At 42.0% G+C, this 15,500-nt stretch overlaps 1 long non-coding RNA gene across 1 annotated transcript; it reads right to left on the bottom strand.

The window, feature by feature from the left end:
* Positions 1-1,985: 1,985 nt before the first annotated feature.
* LOC308417437 lies at positions 1,986-3,608 on the bottom strand. The gene is made up of 3 exons (XR_013974943.1): positions 3,489-3,608; positions 2,652-2,765; positions 1,986-2,470 (listed from the first exon to the last, which is right to left on the bottom strand). It is a non-coding gene; the product is annotated as an uncharacterized lncRNA (long non-coding RNA).
* Positions 3,609-15,500: the final 11,892 nt, after the last annotated feature.

Raw genomic sequence — 15,500 nt, 5'->3', positions numbered from 1 at the left:
CTTTATTTTCTCTTCGTTGTACTAAGGAGTCTCCAGCAATACCAGGTCTGGGTGTATCACCAGAATATCAATGGGCCCCACTGGTTTTGGGTCAAAAGTTTTGTGGGTGCGTTAGTGTCCCTGTCACTCCACCAGGTTTCTGACTGGCCAAAGGAGTCAGCCTTCCCAGGTTTCATATTCCCTGTGCTTGTGAGTCACAGCTAAGGACCCCCCCCCCCTACTGATTCTCAGGTGCTTCTCCTATCCCAGGTCTCTTGTCTCTTCCCTTTCCCCACCCTCCCCCATCAGATTTCCATTCATTCTCATGACCATCTGTCCCTCCTCACACCTGATCCTGATCACTCCATTCCTATCCCCTTCCTCTCTTCCCATTAATCTTAGATTGGTTATGCCATAGTATTCAGATTTCCTGGATGTTTCATGCCAGGATATTTTTAGCTTAAAATAAAATTTCTTTTGACTAGGCATCTATTTTCTATTGTGTCTTCAATGCCTGAGAGTCTCTCTCTCTCATCTTTTGTATACTGTTGGTGAGGCTTGCCTCTGAGGTTCTTGTTTGAGTTCCTATAATTTTCAATGACTAATGTCCTTTAGTTTAGATTTTCTTTATTAAGTCTAGTTTTACTTTTAGGTCTTGAACTGTTTTTTTTTTTTCATTTCCTTCCTCTGTCTCTTTGTGTTTTTATAGATTTTAAAAAGGGACTTATTAATTTCTTTCCTAAGGACTGCTAGCATACCCATAGAACTATTTTATGGTATTTTTTTTTGTGTTCTCCCTGTGCTGCAATACTCAGGGCCTTTAGTGGTAAGGTTGCTGGGCTCTAGTGGAACCATACTGCCCTGGCTGTTACTGATTGTGTTTTCGTGCTAACATCTAGGGAACTGGGTATGGGAAGATTGTAATCCTAGGTGCTAATAACTGATCTTGTCCTTGTGGATGCGTGCTTTGTTCCTTTTTCTTTATCCTCTCCAGTTCTTAGGAGGGTATGGTAGCTGTGTACTTTCTGGTAGGACATTGTTTTAGAATTCTGATTGGTGTGGCCACTGGGGTTCCAGGTAAAATGTGTAACTAGGAATTGCTAGTTAGGAATGGCCATGGGATAGGAGGTGTGGAGCTGTTGGGTCCTACAGAGGAAGGAAAGCAGGATGTTCCACCAGGATCTGTTTAGTCTCCTGGGAATAAGAGCAGAGAGTGAGGAGGGGCCAAAGCAGATGGTTCACTACAGAAGTATTGTCAAGACTTGGGAATTGTTTTTGGAGGAGCTGAGGGAGAGGTGAAGATCTGCTTCCCTGGCTGCAGTTACATCCTGTTATCTTAGTAATCAGAGGTGTCCTCTAAAATATTTCTGCTTAAGAAGGTTTCTTTTGCTCTTTTGTTTCTAAATTCTCCAGCCCAGAATGGCAAAGCATGCCTTTAGGAGGCAGAGGCAGTTGGATCTCAGAGTTTAAAGTCAGCCTGGTCTACAGAGCAGAGCAGAGCAGAGCAAAACAACCCCATAAACTCTCTTTTGGTGGGGCTGCTCTCCTTTCTCTTGGAGAGATCACACTTTAATAAAGCTTTGTTCTTTAGCTTTAGAGCTGCTCCAGTGGTGCTGCTGTCTCAAACTTTCCAAGAACAGCATTTAACTGCCCCTTCTGATCCTTTCTCTCCCTAGAGCCATTCCAAATGAGAGGCTCCTTATTAAAAGAAAGATCCCATTCCTGGACTTAAGTGACCCACTAAAAATTTGCTTCCTTAACCAGCTTGGCTCTTTGTTCTTCTCATCCCTTACTTGTATCAACACCAGACAGAATAAGCCACAAGCATCTCTGTGTTCCTCCTTTCCCTCCGTCAGGCTGTTGTGTGTAAGGGGAAACTGCCTACATGGTATCTCTGTGGAAGCCACAAGTGTCTGGAAACCAAGGACTGCATCACAACATCCATTGTTCCCTCTTCTCTTCTATGAATAGAGCCATACACATATCAAGTGCACAATCCAAATTTATTCTGTGAATGAATGATAATGAGTAAAATTGGATGACTAGGTAGTTGTTTTTATTATCTCACAAGTTCACAAGCAGAAAAACAAACACATGGTATTATATATTAAACCATGCCCATGTATGTTGACACCATACAATGCATAGATCCCATCCTAAAGTTCCATTTTCTCAGTTAAGGCTAGCAGGGCTGAGCTAAAGACTTTTGTGATATTTGGCTTCAATAAAGTCCTAATAGAGGCAAGGCATATGACTACTTTTGAGCTCCACCTATACTACTGAATGCACTCACTGTGAGAGATAGCTCCCCCAGTCTTTTAGGCAAGGAAGAAGCAGATGATGTGTATCTAGAAGGAAGAGGACTGAACTAAGGTCTCTAGTTTTGTTTTTTGAAAGGCTGGATTTTTCTTGAATGATCCAGTGGGTGGCTTTTTCCACTTGAGAATCCCAGTGTGTTTATCATGTCGACTTTGGTCTGATGTATACATACCTAGGAAACAGGAATAGTGAGTTTTAGTAATAAAGATGCAAGAAGGATGTACAAACCTGTAGGACTTAGACCCTGTGGGCTACTCCTTACCCTGAGCACGAAGCCCAAACCAGGAAGTTTCTTCTAGAGACTACCCTCTTAATGGATGTCTTTCCAATCACCAGAGAGCCCCAGGACTTACATTATCACCTTGATGGTAGGAGAATGTACAGGAAGTCCTAGGAGACTTAGATATCAGGTATTGTTGCACCAGGAGGATGATGAGCACTCCACCAAGGGCAATTATTCCGGGGATCTGGAAGTCGGACAAATGGAGAGAACATGAATACTGATCTGATCTGAAATGTCTGTGTTTAAACTGTGGCTTTGCAACAGGTTGCCTCTATGGTTTGGGAATTCTTCCATTCTTAAATCCATAGGTAACAGAATAAGAACAGATAGAAGAGTGGGGTTATTAAAGGAAAAAGGGGGAAAGTAAAGCTACCATGGAGAGAGCAGGGCCTGTACCAAGTATCTTTCAGGGCAGAGGAAGATTCCAAGTACATACAGTGTGCCTCATGTTCAGCACAGGGTAGTTTTCTGGTTCAAATACAAACTCCTGCCATTGCTCTGAGCATCTAGAGAAAGCTAGGTCATTAAAAAGTCTGCTGGGCTGAGACAGAGCTATTTTAAAAGGGGAAGGAATTAAGTCCTCTCTTTGCATTGAGAAAAAAGAGTCAGTGAAGAGACCCCCCCCCAAAGAGGAGAAAATCAGGAAGAACTTACACAGGAGGGGCAGGAGGAGCTTAAACTTAAGCCCTTTGCTCAGTTCTCTCCAGACATTTCCATGGGTGTGGGTGTGGGTTTCCCACAGCAGGTCCTGCATAAGAAGTTCTGTCCCTTCTCTACATCCCAGGCTTAGAATCCAGCTCTGTGGTGTCAGACAGGAGATACCCACCCCACAAGAACTGTATCTTCCTGGAAAAACAGATTCAGAAATAATAACAAAGATTTTCCGTATAGATCAAGAGGTACTTACCATAGACATCTTGCAGCTCTGATGGTCTGCCAGACTTCTGTTGATCTTCTCTTTGGGTTTCTATATAAAGTTTGAGGGTGTCAGTTTCACTTTTCCTCTGAAGTTATTTGCTAAGTAGGAGTGGACAAAAAAAAAAAAAAAAAAAAAAAAAAAAAAAAAAAAAAAAACAGTCTGAGAGAAGCTTGTGCAATCAGTTGGCCTATTTAACAAACAGGAAGATTTGCAAACACAGCCCCAAGCAGCTTTTTCACTTGGGAAATTCCTTGCTTGGAACACAGTGCAGTGTTGCCGGAGACAACTGGGCTACGAAAATAAGCAGACGTGATATTTCAATGCCTTAAAGAAAATGCTGATTTATTGTAAAAGTAACACGAGTACATGGGTCAGTGGATACTCTTCAGGGCTTTCTAGGGTGTGGCTTCAGGTAGGACCCAGGGTTACACTCAAGTGTGCATCTTCTGTGTTTGTGTTTTCATCCTGGGTTGTAGGTTAAAGAACCAGTAGATGTGAACACAAGAAGAGTTCACTGTTCCACTGCCAGAAGCCAGAGGCCAGGAGAAGCCTGGAGTAGACTCTCCTCCCGGTCCTCAAAAAAACCAAACCTTGCTGACACTCTGAACTCAGACTTCCTGCTTCCAAGACCAAGGGACAATACATTTAATACGCTATCCTGTTTTGTCACCTTGCTAGCAGAGCCCTAGAGAACTCAAAGTGTCTGTGAGAAGTCTTGTCATGTAGTGACAGGGAAGCAGTCCTTGCTGGCACACCCCCCTGACTGTCTTTCTGGGGCTAATGGACATGACAGGAAAAGAAAACAGGAGGAAACCCTCAGCAGAGGTAGAGGGCCCTGCTGTCCTTGGGGTGTGACGGTTTGAGTGAGAACACCCTCTCCCACATAGGCTCATGCATTTAAATGCTTGGTCCCTGGTTGGGAACTATTTGGGAAGAATTAGGAGGTGTAGCTTTGTTGGAGGAGGCATGTCCTATTGTGCATGCTCTCTCTCTTAGTCCCTCTCTCCTTCCCCTCTTCCCCTCTCTTCCCTCTGCCTCCTCAGGAAGCACACTCTTAACTATAACCCCAGTGCCATGTGTGTCTGCTTGCCACCATTCTTTCCGTTATGATGACTGTGGACTGGGACTCTCTGAAACTGTGGGCCTCCTAGTTAATTAATTAATTAATTAATCAATCAAAACAAACTTCTTTGGTCGTGTGTCTCTTCAGAGCAATTAAAAATAGAACACAGAAAATGAAAACAGGTGGAGGTTATCAAGTTGACAGGTGGCAGATCAAGAGGGTGTCCCTCAGCAATGATCTTGGTCCCTTGCCTGGTTGTTTCAGAGAACTGGCTCTAGCTCTCTTTTCTCCTTGGTCTTCTTGCGTGCTTGTGGCTTTCTTTTGACTTCCCTTTTCTTCTCACTTCAGGTCTCAGCGGTACCTTTGTAGAGTTTGCTTTCCACACTCTTCCCACATGATTAGGGAGAGCAGTGAGCGTTTCCTTCCACTCTCTACACTGTGACCAGACACTGGGATCAGAGAGGGTGCATGTCTCATAATCTTGTTCCCTCCACATGTTCTGTCCTGAGTGCCCACAGCATTGCCTTGGGTCTGTTATCAGTCCTTGAATCTCAGTTACTATACGTGTTATTCCTTCTCATTCGCCTCTGAGCACTTAGGAGTAAGATCTGGTTGCCATCTGCATGGGTAGAAATTTGCTGATTGTGTACTGAGTGGTTGGGTGGATAAGTCTGATGGCCTTTATGCCAGAGCTGCTGAGTCTGCTGGGAGGACCAAGACTACACAGTGTGAGGAGGAGGAGGAGTGAAGGGCTTTTAGACTGGGTTGGGAGGCTCCAGAATGGAGACCCATTCTTTGTGTCTTGGGAACTCTCCTAGGGCTCTGAGATGGAATAGCACAGCAGATGAGTGTATTCTAACTCAAGGAACTCAGGACATCTTTGCACTTGTAGGAAGTCAATTAAAGACTCTGAAAGAGCTTACAAGGATTTCAGTTGTTGATATTTATTACCTAATAAACGAAAGCAGAGATGACTATGATGTATTTGTTGGTTGTTAAACTAAAACAACATTTTATGTTAGCATAGATAAGCATCTTTAGTGAAAAAAGCCCTACTTTCCAAAATAAAAATTTAGTAAGAAGAGAATTAATTTTTAGCAGTTGGGGGGGGGGGGTGAAATAGCTTTGCATTTCCCAACACTAGGTTCGCAAGTGAAACCTCTGTAACAAAAGACAAGAGAAAAGTATGCATATCTATACACTATGATCTCCCCATTTCCTTCTCTTTTACTTAAAAGAAAAAAAGGAAGTACCTTGATTAAAAGACATTATTGCAAGCCTCATAGAAAAACATTAAATTCGGTTTTAAATTTTTTAATTTTCCATACATTAATACTATATTTGGATTATTTCTACCTCTGCCCTCTAACTCCTTCCAAGTCCCCCACACTCCCTCTCAGGTTCATGACTCTATGCTCTATAATTATTACTCCCCCATGTGAGTAAAGGTGGCTATTTCTGTGCTTGATTTATTAAAAATGTGAATAGCCATGAACTGGATTAAAAAAAAAGGTAATCTGGAGGCTGGAGAGATGGCTCAGTGGATAAAGACACTGGCTCCTCTTCCAGACTCCCTAGGCTCAATTCCTGAGACCCACATGGTGGCTCATAACCTGCTGGGGTCTAGCCTTGATACAGGGGTTCTCAGCTGGAAGCAGGCATGTCTGGAAGGTGCATAATAAACACACAGGCAGGTTTTCAGGTACCAGCTGACAGGCAAATCTCAAGGCTCGAAGTTGCTCTCTCTTCTCTCTCCTTCATGAAGCGGTGTGTACACTGCACTCTCTACACTCCCACACACCTCACACCTCTAACTTGCCCCAGTCTTTCATTGTTACTCCAAAAAGCAGGGGAAAGCGAGACACTGTATAGTCTTACTGGATATGTCAAGTTCAAAAGAATGATCACAACTCACAGAGAGTTAAGAATTAAAAATTTTGTTCCTCAAAGTTTTAAGCTTTCCCCATTCCCAGACTCGTGGCCAAAATAATAATTGCAAACCTATTATTATTATTTATGCTTTAACTTTTGACTTATTATACTTCAGAGCTCAGTGCTCTGAGGTCAGCTATATGTGGTTTTCCTGTAAAGCTCTAATAATAAACAACAAGGGCAGAGGTGTCAGGCAGTGGTTAGAAAGAAATAGGTTAACCTTTAACTCAGCAGTTCACTAGCTTCTGCTTCTGCATGTTGTGCACAATGACTGAATAGTTTTTTTTCTTTCCAAATTAAATTTCCCGTGATTGTGTTCCCTTATCACATGATTGTGTCTCTTATACTAATAATTTTCATAGTTCCAGTAAATTCCTTTCCTTTTTGGTAATAGACTTTGAATGCCTCTAGCAGTGTGTGGCTCTGTTTCATTTTCTAATAATTTCTTTAAACTTTCTTTGCAAGTCAAACCTTAATCTGAAACTTTCGCTGGGCAGTTATTACATCATTTCAAAAATGAGAGCCCACGGCTTGCACCTGGGCCATTAGGATGGTGTGTGCTGTGTTCCTATGCCTCAATTTTTGATTGTTAAAGAATCATTACATCTAGGAACATGTAGTTTCACAGAATTCACCAGCACAGGAGAAATAGGAAAGTTAGATAAAATAGGGCACACCAAAGCCAACTGAAAAGCTGTCATGCACATTGAAATTTACACAGCTGCTGTTCATGGCTAAGGTTAGGAGAAATGGGAACACCTTTAAAACACACAAACAAATGAACAAACAAAAAAACTGCCCATGGACTCTGAGATGTCACCATCTAGGCCTGCTGTGGGCAGTTCCTTATTTCTGAAGGCTGGTCCCCTGGAGGGATGTGCCTCCTGCTTCTCAGGGTCCCAAACACCATCCATGTCATGGTATGCTGTTCCCAGCAATAACCAGCCATAATCCCAGTTCTAGGGGATCCATTGTCCTCTTGTGGTATCCACAGGCACTGTATGCATATGGTACATGCACATAAATGAAGGCAGAACATGCCTCCATGCTCACAAAATAAAAATAAATAGCATCTGAAAAAAATCTAGAAAGGGTTAGCATGACCCGTTTATCTTCTATCTATTTATCTAATATCTTCTCTGTGTCTTCAGACAGCAGATGCCATTCCTCTAGGTGTGAATATGACCCTCGAGGGAGCTTCTCCATAGTAGCTTTAGGGGGACAGCAAGAGAAGGTGTGAGTGACTCTCCCTCAAGTGCCCGATGACATACTTTGGGGCGGTACATCCTGAACCTCATCAGGTTTGTGCATATCCGTCATGTCTGGCTCAACTGAAGAAATGTAGATTCTCCCATCTGTTCTATTTTAATGGTTTGTTTTTGTCGCATGAATATGAGGAAAACCTGGCTCTACACAGTTTTGTGTTTGGAAGAATTAGTATTTTATAGCCCTTTGAGATAATTTTTTTTTTCTCAAAAAATAAGGTTCATTTCTCAACCTTAGCACTGTTGACATTTATGGACCAGAGCTTTCTTTACTCTGGGTGCCCTGTGGGTTGCTGGGTTCCTACCAGAAGATATAGTACCCCCTCTACTACAAAGCAATTTGTTTTTATTAATTTCGTCTTCTTTTATATATTACAACCAGACTGCAAGTTTCCCTTTCCTCCCACCACCTCCCCTCTACTTTTCTCCCCTTGTTCACTTCTCCTTTCCCTTCAGAAAGGAGCAGGCCTCCCAGGGATATGGCATACTAAGGTGCAATAAGATTTCACACCTTCCCTGGTATTAAGACTGGACAAGGCAACTCAGTAGGAGGAAAAGGGTCCCAGGAGCTGGCAAAAGAGTCAGGGACAGGTCCCACTCCCACTCCGAGGAGTCCCACAAGAAGATCAAGCTACACAATCATAACATAAAAGCCGAGAGCCTAAGTTAGACCCATGCAGGTTTCCCTGGTTGATGGTCCAGTCTCTGTGGGCCTATGTTCCCAGGTTAGTTGAGTCTGTGGTTTTTCTGTGGTGTCCTTAACCTCTGTGCCTGTTTCATCACTTTCTTCTGCAGGATTCCCTAATCTCTGCCTAATGTTTGGCTGTGGATCTCTGCATCTGTTTCTATTGGTTACTGGGTGAAGCCTCTCTGATGATGATTATGCTAGGCTCCTGTAGATGAGTATAACAGAATGCCATTAGGAATAATTTCCTTGGCTTTTGTTTGTTTGGTCATATTTGGTTTTACTGGTCATATTTGATTCTACCCCAGGTCTATGGGCTATCCAGGTCTTGTTCCTAGCCCTCCAGGCAGGGTCAGGGATGGGCTTTCTCTGATGCCATGGGCCTCAAGGTGGACCAGCCAATGGTTGGCCTCTCTCATAATTTTTGCACCACCTCTACACATCCTGTAAATAGGACAAATTGTAGGCTGAAAGTTTTGTGGCTGGGTTGTTGTTTCAATTCCTCCACTGGAATTCGTGCCTGGTTATAGGAGATGGCTGATTCAGCCCCCGTGTTCTTCTTCAATAGGAGTCTTAACTAGGGTAAACTTTGTTGTTTTTCTGAGTTTCCACTGCACTAGGTTCCTTCCTTCCTTCCTTCCTTCCTTCCTTCCTTCCTTCCTTCCTTCCTTCCTTCCTTCCTTTCCTATCTATTCTACTTTTATTGGATATATTTTATTTACATTTTAAATGTTATCCCCTTTCCTGGTTTCCCCTCCATAGACCCCCTATCCTATATTCCCTCCCCCTGCTTTTATGAGGGTGCCCTCCCACCCTCCCATCTCTCTGCCCTGACATTCCCCTACACTGGAGCACTAAGCCTTGGCAGGACCAAGGGCTTCTCTTCCCACTGATGCCCAACAAGACCATCCTTTGCAACATATGCAGCTGGAGCCATGGGTTGGTCCATTTCTATTCTTTGGATAGTGGTTTAGTCCTGGGGAGCTCTGGTTGGTTGATACTGTTGTTATTATGGGGTTACAAACCCCTTCAGCTCCTTCAACTCTTTTTCTAACTCCTCTATTGGGGACCCTGTTCAATGGTTGGCTGTGAGCATTCACCTCTGTATTTGTCATGATCTAGCAGAGCCTCTCAGGAGACATCTATATCGGGCTCATGTCAGCATGTATTTCTTGGCATCAACAATATTGTCTGGGTTTGGTGCCTGTATATGGGCTGGATCTCCAAATGGGACAGTCTCTGGATGGATTTTGCTTCAGTTTGTGCTTCAAAATTTGTCCCCATATTTCCTCCTGTGGATATTTTTGTTCCCACATCTGAGAAGAACTGCAGTATCTCTTTGGTCTTCCTTCTTCTTGAGCTTCATGTGAATTGTATCTTGGGTAATCTGAACCATGATTTTTTTTTGTGTGTGTGATTGGGTTACCTCACTCAGGATATTTTCTAGTTCCATCTATTTGCCTAGGAATTTTATAAAGTCATTGTTTCTACTAGCTGAGTAGCACTCCATTGTGTAAATGTACCACGATTTCTGTATCCATTCCTCTGTTGTAGGACATCTAGGTTCTTTCCACCTTTTGGCTTTTATAAATAAGGCTGCTATGAACATGGTGGAGCATGTGTCCTTGTTATATATTGGATTGTCTTTTGGGTATATGCCCAAGAGTGGAATATCTAGATTTTCAAGTAGTGCTATATTTAATTTTCTGAGGAACCACCAGACTGATTTCCAGAGTGGTTGTACCAGCTTGCAATCCCAATAATGGAGGAGTCTTTCTCCATATCCTTGCCAGCATTTGCTGTCACCTGAGTTTTTTATCTAAGCCATTCTGACTGGTGCGAGGTGGAATCTCAGGGTTGTTTTGATTTGCATTTCCCTGATGACTAAGGATGACTAAACATTTCTTTAGGTGCTTCTCAGCCATTCAATATTCTTCAGTTGAGAATTCTTTGTTTAGCTCTGTCCCCCTTTTTTAATAAAATTATTTGATTCTCTGGTGTCTAATTTCTTGAGTTCTTTGTATATATTGGATATTAGCCCTCTATCATATGTAGGGTTGGCAAAAATATTTTCCCATTCTGTTAGTTGCCATTTTGTCCTAATGACAGTGTCCTTTGTCTTACAGAAGCTTTGCTATTTATGAGGTCCTATTTGTGGATTCTTCATCTTAGAGAATAAGCCATTGGTGTTCTGTTCAGGAAAATTTCCCCAGTGCCCATGTGTTTGAGGCTTTTCCCTACTTTCTCTTCTATTAGTTTCAGTGTATCTGGTTTTATGTGGAGGTCCTTTATCCAATTTGACTTGAGCTTTGTACAGGGAGATAAGGTTGGATCAATTCGCATTCTTCTACATGCTTACTGCCAGTCGGACCAGCACCATTTGTTGAAAATGCTATTTCTTTCTGCTGTATAGTTTTATTATTTGTTATTCATTTGGAATAACAAAAAGCCCAGGATATCAAAAACTGTTCTCAACAATAAAAGAACTGAGGGAATCATCATTTCTGACCTCAATCTGTATCACAGAGCAATGTGATTAAAAAGTGAATGGTGTTGGTATAGAGACAGAAAAGTATCAATGGAATAAAATTGCAGTATAGGTGTTGGGATTCTGTAAACCCCACCACTCAATTCCCTGGCAGTAGCCAGGTATACTCCACCCCAGTGTCCTGACACTATAAAAGGGGCTGCTTGACCTCTCCTTTCTCTCTTGCTCTCTTGCAGCCTTGCTCTCCCACTCCTATCCTGTTCCCCTTCCCTTCCCCCTCCCTCCATGTGCTCATGGCCGGCCTCTACTTTATTCCTCTCTTCTCTATCTCTCTCCTGCCTCTACTACCCTCTTAACTCTCCCATGACTTGAATAAACTCTATTCTGTACTATACCATCATGTGGCTGGTCCCTCAGGGTAAAGGGATTCCCAACATGTGCCCCCCAGAGGCATCTCCCTTGCCCCCAGGCCTTACCGCACCTCCATGGGTCATATCTTCCCCATTCTCTTCATCCTTTTCATAACAATAGGTTTCTAACTCATTCTTGAGATGCCTCCCTACCTCCAAATTCCTGGTATTTCTCCCAGTATTTTCTTCCTTTCTTTTATCCCATCCCATTGCTCTCATTCCCATACCCACCCACACTAAGTCTTACCCACAATATATCTTCTATTTCCCCTTCCCAGGGAGATCCATGCATCTCTCCTTGAACCCTCTTTGTTACTTAGCCTTCTGGGTCTGTGGATTGCAGCATGATTGTTCTTTACTTTACAGCTAATATCTACTTATAAGTGAGTATATACTGGGTCCTTCTGGATCTGGGTTACCTCACTCAGGATCATTTTTTTCTAGTTGCATCCATTTGTCCAAACATTCTATCATGTTATTATTATTAAAATTTTTTAACAGGAGTAATATTTAAAATTTTTTATTGGAAAGTTTATGTATTTACATTTTAAATAAAATTCCCTTTCCAGGTTCCCCCCTCTGCCATTCCCTTCCCCCTGCTTCTGTGAGGATGCTCCTCCTCCCACCTACCCACTCCCATCTCAACCCACTGGCATTCCCTTACACTGGGGAAATGAGTCTTTACAAGACCAAGGGCTTCTTCTACTATTGGTGTTAGTCAATGCCATCCTCTGGTACATAGGTGGCTGGAGCCATGGGTCTCTCCATGTGTGCTCTTTGGTTGGTGGTTTAGTTCCTGGGAGCTCTGGGGGTTCTGCTTGGTTGATATTGTTGTTTTTCCTATGGGGTTGCAAACTCCTTCAGTTTCTTCCTTCCTTTCTCTAACTCCCCTATTGCCGTCCAATTCCTCAGTTCAGTGGTTAGCTGCAAGCATCTTAATTTGTATCAGTAAGGTTCTGGCAAAGCCTTTCAGGAGACATCCATATTAGACGCCTGTCAGCAAGCATTTCTTGGCATTAACAATAGTGACTGGGTTTGGTGGCTGCATATGGGATGAGGAGTAATATTTTGTTTTGTAAATGTACCACATTTTTGTTATCCATTCTTCAGTTGAGGTTGCTTCTAGTTTCTGGCTTTGATGAATGAAGCTGCTATGAACATGGTAAACCAAGTGTATTTGTGGTAGGATGAAGTGTCCTTTGGTATATGCCCAAGAGTGGTATTATGGAGTCTTGAGGTAGATCTTAGGCCTGCCTGAGCTATTGGCGTTCTATTCAGAAAGTTTTCCATGTGACAGTGAGTTCAAGGGTATTCCCCATTCTCTCTTCTAGTGTATCTGGTTTTGTGTTGAGGTCTTTGATCCCCTTGAACTTGATTTTTGTGCAGGGTGATAGATATGAATCTTTTTGCATTCTTTGAATGCCAACATTCAGTTAGACTAGAATCATTTGTTGAAGAATTTTTTCCTCATTGTCTATTTCTGTGAAAATCAGGTTTTCATAGGTGTGTGGATTTTCATCTGGGTCTTCAATTTGGTTTCATTGATTAACCTGTGTGCTTTTACAGTGCTGTTATTATTGCTATAGTCCTGTAGTAGAGCTTGAGATGAGGGATGGTAATACCTCTGGAAGTTCTTTTATTTTACAAGATTGTACAATTTGTAATTTTTTGTTTTTCTGTATGAAGTTGAGTATTGTTTTTTTTCAAGGTCTATAAAGATTGTGTTGGAATTTGGATGGGGATTTACAGCAGGACTTTCTTAGATCTGCCTGTGATATAAATAATGATATAGAGAGGTTTTAATATTTTTATGCTTGGGCCTTTTGATGGACAATCTCTTGAATACTCTAACCTGACTACTCCTGGCACTATGTTCCACCAAATGGCCAGCTCTAGTCTCGGTTCTGCTCTAGTCTTTTTGTTTATGTCTGGGTTTCATTTTTCTCCCAGTGTTCCTCTCTCTGCCTAGAAGTTCTGCCTTCCACTTCCTGCCCAGCTATTGGTTGTCAGATCTTCATTACAGCCAATCAGAGACAATTCTAGACTGCTTTAGGCAGATGAAGAAGAATGAATATTTACAAAACATCAGACCTGTGATGGGTCATAGAAATAACAATACCAAGATGCTGCCAGTTTCAGCTCTTTGCTGGTACAGAGTTAACAACTGAATATACAGAGACATACCTTCACACATGTACCTAAAAGAGATTGCATTAAACTTGTAGATTGATTTTGTAAGATAGCCATTTTTACTATGGAATTATATTAATCCATAAGCATGGAGAATATTTTTATCTTTTTATATTTTCTTCAATTTTTATTTAAAGCCTTCAAGTTCTTAAGCAGAAGGGCCCAAGTGAGAATGCTTCAATTCTACTTGGGAGCCAGAAGAAAGCAATCATGGGGAGCAGAGGGAGGTAGGGACCTGGGTGGGAGAGGGGAGTGGGAGGGGGAAAGGGGAACATAATTAGGAATTATGGGGCAGAGGAGTAATGGGAGTGAAGCACCAAGGGACAGCAGAATAAATGGAAATATTCAGTCTTGGGAGGTGGGAGGTGGGGGGACCCTCTAGAGTGTTCCAGAGACCTGTGAGGTGAAAGAAATTCAGGATTCGGAGGGAGGGACTTTAGATAAAATGTCCAACAGTGGGGAGAGGAAACTTGTAGAGGTCACCTCCAGTAGAAAGGCAGGGCATCAAGTGGAGGGATAGGGTTACCATCTCACAATCAAAAACTCTGGCCCAGAATTGTTCATGTCTAAAAGAACTGCAGGGACAAAACTGGAGAAGAAACTGAGGAAAAGGAGGTCCAGTGACAGGCACAAAGTGGGATCCATCTTAAGGGGAGGCTCCAAGATACTATTACTGTTGCTATGGTGTTATTACAGACAGGAGACTTGCATGACATGTTTCTCTCTCTTTTTTTAAATTTGGGAGGGGTTGCGAGAATTTTAATGACTGCTTTGATCTCCTTAGGGATTAAAGGTCTATTTAAATATTGTTTGTCTGATCTTGATTTAATTCTGACAAGCGGTATCTATCAAGAAAATTACACATTTCTTTCAAAATTTCCAATTTTGTGGAGTACATGTTTTTGAAGTATGACCTAATGATTCTTTGGAGCTCTTTGGTGTGTGTTGTTCTGTTCCTCTTTTCATTTCTGGTTTTGCTAATTTGAATATTCTCTCCCTGCCTTTTAGTTAGTTTGGATAAGGGTTTTTCTGTCTTGTTGATATTCTTAAAGAACCAGCTTTTTGTTTCATTGATTCTTTTTGATTATTTCCTGCCATCTACTCTTCTTGGATGTGCTGATTTCTTTTTGTTCTAGGGATTTCAGGTGTGACATTAAAGTGCTATCACAAGATCTTTCTATTTTCTTTATGATTTCTTTAGTGCTATGAGCTTTCCTCTTAGCAGTGCTATCACCTGTAAGTTTGGGTATGCTGGCCTTCATTTTCATTGGATTCTAGGAAGTCTTTACTTTTCTAATTTCTGCCTTGATATAGGAGTCATTCAGTAGAAAGTTGTCAGTTTCCATGAGTTTGTAAGTTTTCTGTTGTAAAATCCAGCTTTAATCTGTGGTGGTCTGATAAGATACAGAGGTTCTTTTGATCTTCTTGTATCTGTTGAGATTTTCTTTGTGACCCAGTATGTGTCAATTTTGGAGAAAGAAAGGTCTGTGAGGTGCTGAAAAGAGATACTCTTTTGTGTTAGGTGAAATGTTCTGTAGATATCTTTTAGGACCATTTGAGTCATAATGTCTGTTAGCTTCATTACTTCTCTGTTTAGTTTTTGTCTCGATGTTATGTTCATTGGTAGGGGCGGGCAATTAAAGCCTCCTACTTTTAATGTGTGGGGTTTGATTGAAATTTAAGCTTGAGTAATATTCCTTTTATAAATGTGAGTTCTCTTAAATTTGGGACATAGGTAATCAGAATTGAGACTTCATCTTGGAGGATTTTTCTTTTGAAAATTTCTTTTCTATCTTCCTCTCCATTTTGATTAATGTTCATGTGAAGTGTATATTTTTTGATATTAGAACGGCTACACTAGATTTCCGTTTCCGCCGCCGCCATCATCCGGGTCGCGCCGCCGCCGTCCATCAGCTGTGTCCGCCGCGCGTTTCCGCCGCGCGTGTCCGTGCGTCCGCGTGTCCGTC

This window comes from Micromys minutus (genome assembly GCF_963924665.1).
Source record: "Micromys minutus genome assembly, chromosome: 2".
In the NCBI taxonomy this organism is placed as follows: domain Eukaryota; kingdom Metazoa; phylum Chordata; class Mammalia; order Rodentia; family Muridae; genus Micromys; species Micromys minutus.
The sequence above is the reverse complement of the archived record's forward strand: the minus strand, read 5'-3'. Positions and strand labels throughout refer to the sequence as shown.